Raw genomic sequence first — 15435 nt, 5'->3', positions numbered from 1 at the left:
CAGGGCCAGGTGCCACACAACTAGGGGCAGCCCCTATGTTCTGGAGTCTGTTGAAATTATTCAAACTAGCCATTCTTAAATCTGCTTACTTTGGGTCACCTTCTGTGGAATCTACAGTAAAGACTCTGACCCACAGTTGCCCACCTCCCACTTTCCTCTGCCTCCTGACCAACACCAGTGCTTCCCTGTATGGCTCTCTATGACATTGTATGTCCCCTCCTCTTGGGAACTGTATAACTGAATAACAAACTTCAATCACAATTGTCTCTTGCTCTGTTGGCCTTACCATACCTCAAATTTTCTATAATATACTGTATGTTAAAACATGTATTTATTTTAAAATATGGATAAAGTTTGGCTTATTTTCTATGCATTTTATAATCATAAATGGGGTATGACAACTAACTGTTATACAATGGTACCATCACTTCTGATGGGATTGTAGACTACTGAACCAGTTGCTGACTACCTTATGAAGAGTATTAGCATAGTTTTAGAATAACTATTTCAGTTAGAGGTTTGTTAGTCAACTTTAAGGTAAAACAAATGGCACTTTTCGTCTGTGTATCTCAGCATGATAAAGTATTTTGACAATGTCATGGAAGTCTGGCTTTCCTCTATGGAATATAGGATGCATGAGATGGAGTATGATCCCACCAAAGACTCAAATCAGAGCAATGACTCTCTGTCCAGGCTTCATGATTAAACTTAGAACATTCCATCAATTGGGCCTCAAATATAATGTTTTAACAGAGAGAAAATATGATAATCAGAAATTGAAATTCTTATTTTTTGGCAATTAAAATTTCTATATAAATTAAAGACTATAATTGTGACTTATACTTCCAGTCCTTGAGAGTTGAGTTAGCATAAATCAGCACCCTAAATTTGACAATCCCGAGACAGTGTCAAGATCAAGCAACCAATCCTGTAATGATCTGACAATCTTTTAGGAGAGACTTGGATCTTGATAAATTTACCAGAAAACCGAAATAAATCACAACTGATACTAGAATTGTAATTCAAGTTCATATGTCTCCTCTTACTCTAAATCACTATTTCCTTTTGTTGGCATGTTTCTAATTCCCATTATATTTGCATAACTACTATCTGTTTTTTTCAACAGCAGATTCTTGAAATTGAGTTGTACCTTCTCTAGATTTAGAAAACATGTCTACTGAGTGACTGGCACATAGGGAGTGTTGAATGAATAATATAGATAAAGCTATAAAGTTATCAATCATTATAGCCTCACTACAGTGATGACTGTACTCCAAGGCTAGAGGTCTCTGAGGTCAAGACCCAACTTTGCCACCTAAAGCTACATGTCCTTGAGTATACTCTTTAAATTTTAGTTTCAACATCTCTGAGAATTTACATATCACTTACGTTATAAGGTTCATAATTATTTAAACATGTGAAGTGTTTAATGAAAGACAAGGTCCCATAAGCTATTGGTTAAATCTAATTTTCATTACCACTGTTATTTCTGTTTTTATCTTTTTTTTTTCTTCGATAGAGAGGGTTGGGAGGAGTAGAGGAAGAAGGAGAGAATCTTAAGCAGACCCCATACCCAGTACAGAGCCTTAGGTGGGACTTGATCTCCTGACCTTGAGATCATTACCTGAGCTGAAATCAAGAGTAAGATGCTTAAGTGACTGAGCCACCTAGGACCCTCTGGTTTGATCATTTTTAGCCCTTATCCTCCATCTCATCAGAACTGATAAACTGAATTGTTTTCACCATCAGAAAAGCTGAACTGCATAATGCAAAAAGTGAGACTGCATTAATGCAGAATGTGTAATGTGTAATGCAGAAAGTGATCATTTGGTTCTTGAATCTAGGATCTGAAATATTTAAGTACTCCAAATTGCCTCACCTCTGCTCTATCTTCTCAAATCTGATCTTTGGAGAAAATGGCTTTTGCCTGGCATGAGACTGTTTTAACTAAAAGAATTTTGTTCACATCGTCTTGATAATTTTGACTAAAAGGGTTAGTTGTATGGGTAATGAAGGGTAATAATACATTACAATTGATATTAACCTAATTAAATGGGAAAATATCAGGTATGACTTTCAGAGGAACCTTAATGAATAGAAGACTCAAAAGTAAATCACTTAACTCATTTATGCATAAGTGTTTCTACTAGAATTGAGACAATTTTTTTCTTCATTTCTTCCCCTTGGTTCTAAGCATAAAAGCAATCCATGGGAACAAAAACCTCTACAAATTCCCAATTCTAGGATTACTTAGGTAGAACAGAAGCATACAGTTATTTTTGTGTTTGTGTTATTACAGAAAAATATTAAATACAGGGATAAGTACTTTAAAATTAACAGAAATTCACATATCAGGAACAAAATTTCAACTTTTAGTTTCATATATTCACTGAAAGAGCACCTGTAAACTCACAAATTTTGATTCCTGCTATTGTCTTAAATCACAGGGCCAATTTCCCTCTATTATATTCATTAAAGTTTAATGTAGGTTCAACAAAAAATGTGGAGTTCTCTGCCAGGATTTCCTAGTGGTGCTACAAATCAATTCCAAAAAATAATTGTGTTGGAAACACAATAGTCAACCCAAGCACAATCCAATATTTGCTGGCCATGTTGGCAAGTTTCCACAAAGAAGTACCCTGAGAGAGTGGGGAGAAGTTCATTGCCAAGCAGTCATTGGTCATTTCAGTCATTACCTTTTGAGTACTGTGACATATTGCAGAGATGTCCCCAAGTAAAGTCAGGGTGAATAAGACCTCAAAATATGGAAACAAGTGAAATACCCTTTCTCTATAACCTCCAACAAAATCATGTAAATTTCTAATATACAGTGAGAAGAATCATGGCTGTGTGAGTTCAAAAACAAATGTCAGAATATTTCTAAGCCTTTTGGTTAATATTCCCACAGCTGGTACATTTGTGATTTAAACCCTTTCCCTGGTGCCTTAAATTATCCAGACTCCCAGTTTTTGTTTTTGTTTTTCTAATGGTGTCCATGGGATTCCTCTTCAGGTCAGGGAGGAATGAACCTACATGAGTTGTTCCTTCAGTTGTTAGATCAGGTGTCAGGAAAAACCCAGACCTGGGTGACTTTCTTTTGTTAACTGTGGGAATCGACAGCTGTGTTATTCCTTCAGCCCTTGATGTCCCAAACCAGTTCTCCTTCCTCTTGTCACCTTTCAGAGTTGTCTTTTGGTTGCCTATTGCATTCTTTCTGGGGTTTATAATCTTAGTAAGTCAGGAAGAGCAGAGAGAAATGAAGTCTATGCCATTTTATCTGGGCTAGAAAATCTACATTGACTAAAGTCATGAATTTTAAAATGTGTGAGTATTTTATTTCAAAATCAGATGGCTTTCTATGTGTGTGTCTGATTTTTGCACCCTATTTTATTTCACAACTATGTTTGGATTAATCAAGTTTGCCTCTGTTTTTCATCAGCACAATTATGCCTCTTCTCACTGCCCTATTTAAAAAAAAAAAGTTACAGTTTATGTATATTTTTGCTGCTATTGCTCTTGCTTGTCTATATTCAGCTGATATGTTCTTGAACAAATCAAATTGTCACATTGTCTCCAGGCTCATTTTCCCATTTGTAAAAATAGAGAGATTCATTGAAAATATGTCTCTGAAAATCTGTTACCAAATAAATACTGAGGACATGAAAAATGTAAGCCAGCAAATGAGGGAGATGGTTTGGCAGAGACTCTCATGAAAGTCTGAACCAGAGATTTCTTCAAGTTTATCAAATCAACCAGTATTTGCTTGGAATGTTTCACCATGTGACTTTAGGCTTGGTACTTTCTCTCCCTGATAATTTTCCATTCTGTAATTCAACTAAAAAAAAAAAAAATATATATATATATATATATATATATATATATATAATTTATTCATTTGACACAGAGAAAGAGTGAGAGAGGGAACACAAGCAGGAGTGGAAGGAGGGAGAAGTAGGCTCTCCTCTAAGCAGGGAGCCTGATGGAGGAGGGCTCAATCCCAGGACCATAGGATCATGACCCAAGCAGAAGGCAGACAATTAATGACTGAGCCCCCCAGGCACCCCTAACTTTCTATTCTGTAATTCAGCTTTTTAATTTTTTTTAATCTCCGAAGATTCTACCAGTTTTCTTTGACTCTGTTTTTCTAAGCTCTGTTCTGGACAATATATTCAACACAATGTTTGAGACAATCTTAGAAGTGTTTGAAACATAGTTACAGTCATAAGACTTATACCTGTATAACTATAATCACCAAGATATATTAGAATCAGAATGCCGTCCAATGTGTGAATGAAAGCTTGCTAGAATAAAAGCTCCATGAGGAGAAACACTGAGCTGATTTTTATGCACTGTTTACCCCAGTGTTTAGAGCAGAGGCTCAATGAATATTCATTGAATTAATACCAGGCAGCAGAAGTAAGATGTTAAACGTTAAAAATCGACACGGTATAATTTACAGTGAATAAAAAGCTATAGCTAACCAAATAGAATGGATGCTGGCTGGTGTGCGGCACCAATGTGTACGCACTACTGAGAAGGAGATCTGGGCACAGATCCAGGAGAGAAAGAGAGAGACTCTCTGGTGGCTAAAGGAGATGCCTCTGGAACAGGGATTCAAAGATTTGTACATTTCAAATGGGTTGGGGGGGTGAAGAATGGTGGGGAGACAACCCGGGAAATGATTTGAATAAAAGTACCCAGGTCAGAGTTCTAGAGAGTGCATTACAAAATGTTAAATGTTCTCATACAATCAAATGAAACTTATTACTGATATTTAAAAAACTGAAAGAAAAAAGGTGTCTTTTGACCATATTGTTCTTGGTGTCTGTGTGTTTAGATCTTCTCTATAGGGAGAAATAGAAACAACTAGGAAATTTTTCATGTGGCATGAGTAATCAGGAGAGTGGGAGGGTCACCTTCTGCATGCATAAATAAATCACATTAAGATTCCTGCATGAGAGAAAGAAAACTATCATATGATCTCCCTGATATGAGGAAGTGGTGATGCAACATGGGGGCTTAAGTGGGTAAGAGAAGAATAAATGAAACAAGATGGGATTGGGAGGGAGACAAACCATAAGTGACTCTTAATCTCACAAAACAAACTGAGGGTTCCTGGGGGGAGGGGGTTTGGGAGAAGGGGGTGGGATTATGGACATTGGGGAGGGTATGTGCTTTGGTGAGTGCTGTGAAGTGTGTAAACCTGGTGATTCACAGACCTGTACCCCTGGGGATAAAAATATATGTTTATAAAAAATAAAAAATTATATTTAAAAAAAAAAAAAAAAAAGATTCCTGCATGAGTCTGACAGCCTGCCTTGACCCTGTCCTGATCTGGGAAGCAATAAAGAGAACAGTGAGTCAGAGCCATTATTTAGTTATACAGAAGAAAAGACTAACAAATGTTAAATCCACTATTGGCCTCTCTTCTGTCCTTATATTTTCCCAGCACTATTAACCAGGACGCAGACTATCCCCTATCAGAATCTGGAAGAGCGAGAAAGATTTAGTTACTGACTAAAGAGCATATATCTAAAAAAAATATTCTTATTATTACAGAGAAGCAGACAAAAATGCCCATTTTAAAATTTGATTTGAGGGGCCCCTGGGTGGCTCAGTGGGTTACGCATCTGCCTTCAGTTCAGGTCATGATCTCGGGGTCCTGGGATCAAGCCCCAGTTCGGGCTTTCTGCTCAGCGGGGAGCCTGCTTCCCCCACCCTCTCTCTCTCCTTGCCTGTCTGCCTGCTTGTGATCTCTCTGTCAAATAAATAAAATCTTTTAAAAATTTTTTTATTTGAACTTTAAATCTCATCGTATACACTGTATATACTGGGGAAGAATGCCTGTAATAATAAGTAAAGTATCAGAATGCCATTCTGGCTTAAGCAAGGGACAGAAGAGATTCTAAGACCTGAGGGCACTATTGTGTTTACTCCACCCAAAAGCATAAAGGCTTCATTCTAGGGAAACAAAAAGATAAAAGGGTGCCTCCAAACAATGAAAATGCCTATGTGAAGTTAAGTCTGTAACAACCTAAATTCCCTTCTCATAAATTGGCAAAACACAATTATGTTATTTGTGACACAACACAAAGCATTGACCTTGAGAGTTGGTTTTACACCTGTAAAATGTTAATTCATCACCTTCTAACTAATTCAGCTTCTCTGAAGGAACATTGCAATTTATTGAAGGAACACACAGAGACATTTAGAAGCCTCCCCTTCATTAACTTTAAAAGTTGCTAATCTCAATGATCTCCATAGGCCAATTTATTAAAAGAAAAATTAGTTTAGTGCTTGATGAGTGGAACCTCAGAGCCTAAATTAATCAGTTCAGCACCAACGTCATTGTGGTGGGCAATCATCTTCCCTTTTAAACCCTTCTCTTTTATCTCCTGTATCTTCCAAAAGCCCTTTAGGACTCTGATTTTTCACTTTTGTTTCATTCTTTCATGCATCCTCACATTCACTACATGATATCTTACACGGCTCTTCGTGTCATTATTATTTTTTAATTTTAATAAGATTTTTATTTAACCAAATAAATCCAAAATCTTGTCATTTTAAAATGCAAGCCACATAAAAATGAGTAATACATTTTATATTCTTGATTTAAAATGAGTGCTCAAATCCAATTATAATTTTACATTTACAACACATCTTGATTTGAAAGTTAAATTTTATCAAATGTATTTCATCTGTACTTAGATGTTATAAGATTCACAGTTGAGAAAGAATATTCATATGCCCAAGTTGTTCCAAACATACCTTAAAATTTTTCAATAACTGAATCAAATACCAGTTTTAAGTTCAATTTAACACTAATTAAAATTAAGCCAAATTTTAAAATCCTTTTCTTTTTAATTGCTATGTAGTATCCTGTTGTATGGATGGCCCACAGTTTGTTTATTGATTCACCCAGTGAAGGATATTCAAGTTGTCTCCAGTTTGGCAATTGTAATAGAGCTGCTATAAATATTTGCATACAGGTTTGTGTGTTAGCATAATGTTACATTCTTCTAGGGTAAATATCCAAAAGAGGGAATGCTGGCATATGGTTAAGTCTATGTTTAACCTCGTGGAAAACAGTTATTTTCCAGGGTGCTTGTATTATTTTTTCATTCTCACCAACACTATAGGAGTGTTCCAGTTGCTTTGTATCTTACCAGCCTTTGGTTTGGTAAGTAACTTTATTTATTTATTTATAAAATTTATTTATTTGTTTGAGAGAGAGCACAGATGGGGAGGAGGAGAGAGGTAGAGGAAAAGGGAGAAGCAGATTCCCCACTGAGTAGGAACCCCCCAACCCATGGAGCTTGGTCCCAGGACCCCAGGATCATGAACTGATCTGAAGGCAGAGGCTTAACCCACTGAGCCACCTAGACACCCCTATTTATTTATTTTTAAAGACATTTATTTTAGAGAAAGCACAAGCAGGAGAGTCGGAGGGAGAGAGAGATAGAATCTGAATCAGACTCTGCGCTGAGTGTGGAGCCCCATTTGGGGCTCAATCTCACGACCTTGAGATCATCACCTGAGCTAAAACCAGGAGCTGGATGTTTAACTCACTGCACCACCCAGGCCACCCCTGCTGAGTAACGTTAATTTGAGCCATTCCATCATGTCTGCCGTGATGTATTTCCCTTATAGCTAGGGACATTAAACATCACTTTATGTGTTGAATTGCCTCTTACATGTCCTCTTTGGAGAAGTGTCTATTCGAGTACCTACTCAGGTTTCAGAATTGATTATCTGCATCCCTTGGGAAACAACTTTATTAACTAGAGTACAGTGCTTTTGTCAAGGTCCCTTTGCCTTTGGTCCTACAGACTATTAATTTCCAAAGTTATTCAAGTCAGCACCTTTCCCCCAATTCACTTGTTTTATACCTTTCATTCCCCCAGTAAGGTTGTATCATACATTTTCAGAATGGTTAAACTGAGGCTTATGAAACATTTTTAGAGTTTATTTGAGCAAAATCAGTTGCAATTGGGTAGTACCAAGCCAGAAGTTGTTGGAAGTACTCCACCAACTGGAGCCAGGGGAAAGCATTGTATAGAGGTGAGGCTGAAGCAAAAGAAGGAAATGATTTGACCGGCTATAGCTTAAGCTGTTGCCTTATTGGGAAAACCTAGTTGGCTGTTTGATTTGGTTGTCCTTAGATTTTGATTCCTTAACCTTAAGGCATTTCAGGCTTAGATTCTGGTTTGCTTACATGGGCTGCTAAGGTATTAAAGCCACCTCAGTCTAAGGCCTCCTTGTTAGAGTAATTTAATAATCCAGTCAAGATCGTTCGGTCAGTATCTGCATTTCACTCTGAGATCTCTGAAGTGCCTAAATTATTTTCTAAAATCTGCATATGTTAAGGTTTGTTCTTTGGGCTGTGAAGTTCTAATAGGTTTTGACAAACACATAGCATCATATGCCTGCCATAATATATCACAAAGAATAGCTTCTCTGCCTTAAATAAATCTTCTGTGGTTCACTAATTCAACCCTCCCCATCCCCAATCCAAATCCAACCATTAATGTGTTTACTGTCTCTATAGTTGAGACTTTTCCAGAATATCACGTTACATAAACTTTGTACATAAACTATGTAACTTTTTTAAACTGGCTTTTTCATTCAGCAATATGTTATTTAAGATTCATCCAAGTCTTTTTGTTCTTGATAGCACACTGCTTTTTATCATTAAAATAGTATTCAATTGAATGGATTGAAGAATATTTTAATTCCAGTTTTTGGCAATTATGAGTAAAGATGCTATAAATATTTGGACAAAGGTTTTTTTGTGTGTGGGGGACATAAATTTTCAAATCCATTGGGTACATACCTAGGGGTGCAATTGTTGGATCATATGGTAAGATTATGGGTAGCTTTGAAAGAAGCTGACAAATGGTCTTCAAAGTGGCTGCATCATTTTTATTCTTAGCAGAAATCAGTTAAGAGTTCCTACTGCTCTGCATCCTTGTCAGCAATTGGTATTGTCTGTTTTTTGGATTTTAGGTTGGAGCCCTACTCTAATGTGACTGCCATATTTCTAAGAAGAGGAAGAGACACTTTGATACATGCACATAGAGAGAAGACCACAGGCACTGGACTGGACTGGAAGTCACAGGCACTCCAGAAAGGATTCAGAGCTGGAGAAATCTGAATGCCAACCTAAGCCAATCCCAGCAAACCCTCACTTTCAGCAGACCCCTGGCCTCAAACCCTAATCCATGCCCTAAACTCAGCTTCCCCAGGAAGGAAGCTATATAGCTGGCTGTGAGGGCAGCCATCTGCTACCCAAAGAGAGGCTTCAGGAGAATCCAAACCTATCAATACCTCTTCCTGGACATGCGACTTCCAGAATTGTGAGAAAATAAATTTCTGTCATTTAACCACCCAGTCTGTGGTATTTTATTATGGCTGCCCTAGCAAAATAATCCAGTAGGTTCTATAGGTTTTCTCCTATGTTTTCTTCTAGAAGTTTTATATTTTTAAAAGTGATATTAGGTCTACAATCCATTTTGAGTAAATTACTATGACAGGTACAAGGTCTGTGTCTAGGTTATTTTTTATTTTTATTTATTTATTTATTTTTTGCATATGGATGTGGAATCATACTTGTACTTGTCATAAAAAGACTATTCTTTTTCCATTGAATTGCTCTTGCCCCTTTGTCAGAAAGCAATTGACTATTTTTTATGTGAGGTTATTATTATTTTGATATTTAAATAAGTGAATTTGAATTAAAAATTAAAACCAGATACTGAAAATAAGGTAATGATCTAATAAGCTCAATATTAACTACAATGCTATAAACAGATGTTTAACTTATTGAATCATCTATCCCACCTTGAATTTTTTTTTTCCACAGATGAGGTCAGATTGAGGTATTCCTTAGAAGAGAACATTTTAATTGAATACCAGTTATTTAGATTGGCATTTGCGGGAATCCAGGTTCAGGCCAAAATTTTATATGAGATCTTTCAGGTCCCATCATAGGCTACTGCAGAGTCCTTACCTGAGACACTTGATAGAGGAGAGCTGCCCTCCTCACACCCAACTCAGCTGTGGACAACCAGTGCATTCCAGTCTCAAGGGGGTTGTAGTCAAGGTCACGGACGTGGTTAACTTTTCACTCCCAATCCTGCCTCCCAGTAGCCACACTCTTCCCATATCTGCCTTGTGTTCACCAGTACAAAGCATTAGCATGCTATAGTTATATTGATCATGTTTTATCATTTTTTCCTGCTTTGTTTGTTTGTTTGTTTGTTTGGTTGGTTGGTTTGGTTTCTTTTTTGATTCTTCAGAGTCCATCTGGCTAGGTGAACATTCTCATGGTTTTAAATATTAATTTTCTTCACATCTGGACTGAGGAAATTCATAAAAATTCTCTGTAGATTAGTGATCCACTTATTATCAGAGAAGTATTTCATTTGGCTGTTGTGAACCTTAGATTCAATACGTTTAAAGCAAAGATAGATTTGTTTATAATTTCTCTTGCATTTAATTCAAGGATGGCTGAAGTTGTTACTTAATGCAGTCTTACCACATCTGTAAAAGCATTGGTTTCTTTATCGTGTCACATTTCTTACATCTATGAGGTACTGCATCAATTCACAATCCTCAAAAAATTCTGTAGAATTTGAAGCTAAATTTACTTGGAAAATATTTTTTCCTAATGCTTTGTCAGATTCACACAACAGCTGCTGGGGTCTCCTGCAAACAGTTTAGTAACATAAAGATCTGGAAAGAGTACTGTTCAGGGCTCACTCTATACGCTAGGCCTAGGGTTTGTCACTTACAATTGAAACATAAACTTCCACAGATTATTTTATAAGTACTGATTCTATCTCTATTATTGTGTAAAATCTATAACACTTAAAAAGCTGTTTTATATATTTATACAGCTGACACCTGCACACATGAATACACAGTATCTCTAAATGGAAATATATTGCAAATTCACTATAGAAACAACCATCTCTTTTGTGTTAAATTTTGCAGCAGAAATCATAGTATATAAAAGGAGAACAGACTCTGGGCTACGTGTAAGGCATACATTTGAGTTTACAGAATGAGGCTCTCTAAGTAATCATAACTTAGAATTTTAAATACTTGAATATAGAATAGCTTTAGTTAATACTCTCCTAAAATACCAATAATGACACAAATAGTTATACAAACATGGATACACACACATGTGTGTGTGTGTGTGTGTGTGTGTATTTTTAATGAAGCTATTCCATAATAAAAGTATAAGTTCTCATCTGGGGCAATCTGATTCTTACCACAAGAGAGTACTGATTGTGATTGGTGTGGACCTCTTTAGTCAATAGTGGAGATGCTCTTAGTTGGTAAGAGGTTTCATAAAATCATGTGAGTCCTGACTACATTGAATTCACAAACCAGTAAGGGAGACATAGAAACAAAGTTATTAAAACAGAAATCAGTATTTCAATAGAGGTGATGCATTGCTTCAGGTAAGTATAAAAGGGATGAAGAAGTCAGACTGTGTATGGAAAAGTCAGAGGTGCTCACAGTAGATCACCATGCTGGAAATTGAGGGAAAGAAGAAGTTCTACAGCCAAACAGAAAGAAAAAGAGCATTTTAGGAAGAAAGTGTATTCAGTGTAAAGTCATGAAAGCGTGAAAGAATAATATCTGTTTGACAGAAAATAAATAGTTTTGGATGGCTGTAACATAGAATATATGTGACAAAGAGCCTCTCTTCCTGGGGATGAAATAAAGTCTCAATGAAAATAAGGGGTGATTGGAATATGATGCCATCATCTAGCACTTAAACCAAACTTTTAAAATTTGAGAGAGTTCTGCTTGTTTTTTTTTATATTTAAACTGAAATATTTAATCCAGTCAATATGCAAGTATTCACTGAGAAAAGCACAAGAGAGTGCATTATATGTGAAGAAGGGATTGTATTCAAGGTCTATATTTTATATATATATGACTGACAACCACCCAATTAATAGATTTTTGATATGAAAATGATTTTTAAGTTATTTGACCATATAACTGACCAGCCCCAAAGAAAAGACATATGCATATGCACATTTGAGGGTTCACAATCAAAATCATGAAAATATCTTGGCAAAGTTAGCTTTAGGGAAAGTCTACCACTCACTAACCATCAGTGTGGATCATCTCATCTGCTTTTGGTGTGTCACTGTTAAAAAAGAAAGTGCAACCAAAGGATTACTTAAGGATAGTTTTAATGTGAAAGAAAGGGACCCAAATGAATAATCTGAGATCTTTAGGAGAAAAGAGAGAACGGAGAAAACTTTAAAAATAAATTACTGGGGGTACCACTTCTTTTCCACAGACAAAATATGAGAAACAACTACCTTGTTAACTAAAACAAGGTAGTGAATAAAAGCAGGCAGATTTTGGAAAGAAGATGGCATTTGGAAGATGGTACCCTCGCTTTTGAAATGGCTTTTAGTCTAAGAGCAGACTAAAGTGGCACCACTTTGGGTGGCTAAGATCATGAAAGAAAACATACTTTTTCAGTCCTGGAGAAATGAGAACAGAGTTTAAGCTACCAGACACACTGGAGAGTCTTGAAGGAAATGCTGAGAAGGTGAGAGAAAGGGAAGGGAATCTTTTAATTCTATGTTTAAGCTTTGCAAAGCTTTGTTCGATCCCTGGTCGGTACTTTTCCACACGTTTGTATGACAGAGTCCAAACAGCAGAGTTCAGTAGGAAATCAACCAACTTAATCAAAACAAAATTCAGTCATTCTGAAGGAATAAAGTGGAATGCAGAGCTTCTAAATTATAGAATTCATGATGTGAGGCTACAGTATGGAATTACTCAGAAAAGAAGAATAGGAAAGTACTACCCACTCTCAAGAAAGAGAGGACAAAGAAACACTGAGCCCCGAAATGACCTAAATGTTGGAAACAGCAGAGAGGATTTAAAAATGGATTTTACAACTATGCTGAATAAAGTAAAGGAAAATATATACTATTTGATTCAATACTATTTGAAGTTTAAAACTCAGTGAATAGATGTGTAAATGGAGGTGGCAAAAGAAAACACAAGTAACCTTGAACATAAATCAGTAGAATTTGTCTAATCTGAAGAAGTAGGAAAAAAGGATGAGCACCAAAGGAACTTGTGAGACAATATGAAAATGTCTAATATACAAGTATAATTGAGTCCCCGAAGGAAAATGAGCACAGGAGAGAAAAAAAAAAAATGTGAAAAATAATGGTTGTTCAGGGCACCTGGGTGGCTTAGTCAGATAAGTGTCCAACTCTTGATTTAGGCTCAGGTTATAATCTCAGGGTGGTGAAATCAACTGTTGGGCTCTGTGCTTAGAGGGGAGTCTACTTCTCTCCCTCTGCCCCTCCTCCCACTTGTGATATCTCTCTTTCTCTTTAAAATAAATAAATAGATCTTTTTTTAAAAAAACATATTTAGAAAAAAATAGTTCTGACTTCCACTTCTGGCCAATACAGAGTTACATGGACCACATTTACCCGCTATATAATGCAACAACAAAAAAATTAAACAAGATACATGAAACAGCAGATTTCAAGATTTTGGCCATCAGACAATAAAGGACAGTGATGCCTAGATATGGGAAATAAGGTTAGTACTATGATTGCTCCTGCTTACTGCCTTAAGAGAGTTTCTAGGTTACACTAAGTGGAAAATGAACCCAGTTGGGCCAAGTCTCTCTGAATTTATGAGACAGAGCTGAGAGTCTCAGAAGAATAAAAGAGTTACAGTTTGTAGTTCAGGATATTAAAGAGGGGAGAGTTACAGAGAGACACTCCTGGAGATTTCAGATAGTCCTCTTTAGAGTGAGCAGAGAACTGATAGGTGTATGTACGTGGTGAAGAGACTACATGAGGCCATAGAAGGAATGATCAGAAAAAATTTAGAGGGAATGGTGCCTGATACTCACACAGAGATAGGAATAATGCCTTACCTTTACCATTCTGAGTTATACTCTGAAAAGGAAAAAGATATTACTATGAGAAATTAAGGAAGACTAAACACATGGAAAGATATACTGGGCTCATGGTCATAAGACTCCATTACTGTCAAGATGTCAGTTCTTCCTGAATTCATTACAGACTCAATGCAATCCCAGTCAAAACCCCAGCAGATTATTTTGCCTAAGTTGACAAATTGACTCTAAAATCCATATGGAATGTAAGTAACTAAAACAGCAAAAATAACTGAAAAAAAAAACCAAACAAAGTGAGAGGACAAATGCCTCCTGATTTAATACTTACTATAAAGCTATAGTAATCAAGACAGTATGATACTGATAGTGACAAAGAGATCAAAAGAATAGATTGAAGAGTCTAGAAATATACCCATACAAAAATGGATAACTTACTTCAACAAAAATGAAAAAGCAATTCAATGGACAAAAGATAAACTTTTAACATGGTAATGGAGCAGGTGGGTATCAACACATAAAAATGAACTTTTACCCATAACTTTCCACCATATTGAAAAATTAACTCAAAATATGTCATAGACCTAAATGTAAAACTGAACACTACAAAACCTCAAGGAAAAATCTGTGAGAAAATCTTTGTAATCTTCAGTTAGGTAAATATTTTTAGATATGACCCCAAAAACATGATTCATGAAAAAAATCAGCAAGTATTATGGTGGTGCCCAGGGGTTAGGGAGGAGGAAATGGGGAGTTGTTAATAAGTATAGATTGCAGTTTTGCAAGATATAGAGATTGATTATACAATAATGAGAATATTTAATAATACTAAATTATACAGTTAAAAGTAGTTTTGCAAGTTATAGAGATTGATTATACAATAATGAGAATATTTAATAATACTAAATTATACAGTTAAAAGTAGTTAAAAATTTTACATTTCCTGTTATATGTATTTTACCTTACCAGGTTTTTAAAAAAGTAAAAACCTAGAAAGAACCTAAGCATCCCACACTAGATAGCAGACATTAAATTAAGTATGGCATTGCATTTGATGAAAATCTTTATAATCACTAAAATTGATACATTGTAGAAAGATCATCAGAAACTGATGATTCAGTATCAAGAAAAAAAAGTGGATTAGAAAACAGTGTGTGAATCTCATACACTTTTTAAAAAAAAAAATCCATTTTTAAAAACAAGTATATGAGAGGTGCCTGGGTGGCTCACTCAGTTAAGCATCCAACTCTTGATTTTGGCTAGCTCATGACCTCAGGGTTGTAAGATCAAGCCCCCTATTAGGTTCTGTGCTGGATGTGGAGCCTGTTTAAGATTCTGTTTCTCCCTCCCTCGGCACCTTCTCCCTCTTACTCTCACTCTCTCTCTCCCTCTCTAAAATAAAATAAAATAACATAACATAAAATAAAATAATAAAATAAAACAAGTATATGTAAGTATTGAAATAAAGTCTAAACTGTTAACAAGCGTTATGACTAACACAATAACAGATG

The 15435-nt window shown here is 36.0% G+C and overlaps 1 long non-coding RNA gene across 1 annotated transcript; it reads left to right on the top strand.

Annotated features, from left to right (window-relative positions):
- Nucleotides 1-7137: 7137 nt before the first annotated feature.
- Nucleotides 7138-9383, top strand: LOC309859930. The gene is made up of 2 exons (XR_014309040.1): nucleotides 7138-7180; nucleotides 9007-9383. It is a non-coding gene; the product is annotated as an uncharacterized lncRNA (long non-coding RNA).
- The last annotated feature ends 6052 nt before the right edge of the window (nucleotides 9384-15435 follow it).

The sequence above is a fragment of the Mustela nivalis genome, assembly GCF_964662115.1.
Source record: "Mustela nivalis genome assembly, chromosome: 2".
Lineage (NCBI taxonomy): Eukaryota > Metazoa > Chordata > Mammalia > Carnivora > Mustelidae > Mustela > Mustela nivalis.
The sequence above is the reverse complement of the archived record's forward strand: the minus strand, read 5'-3'. Positions and strand labels throughout refer to the sequence as shown.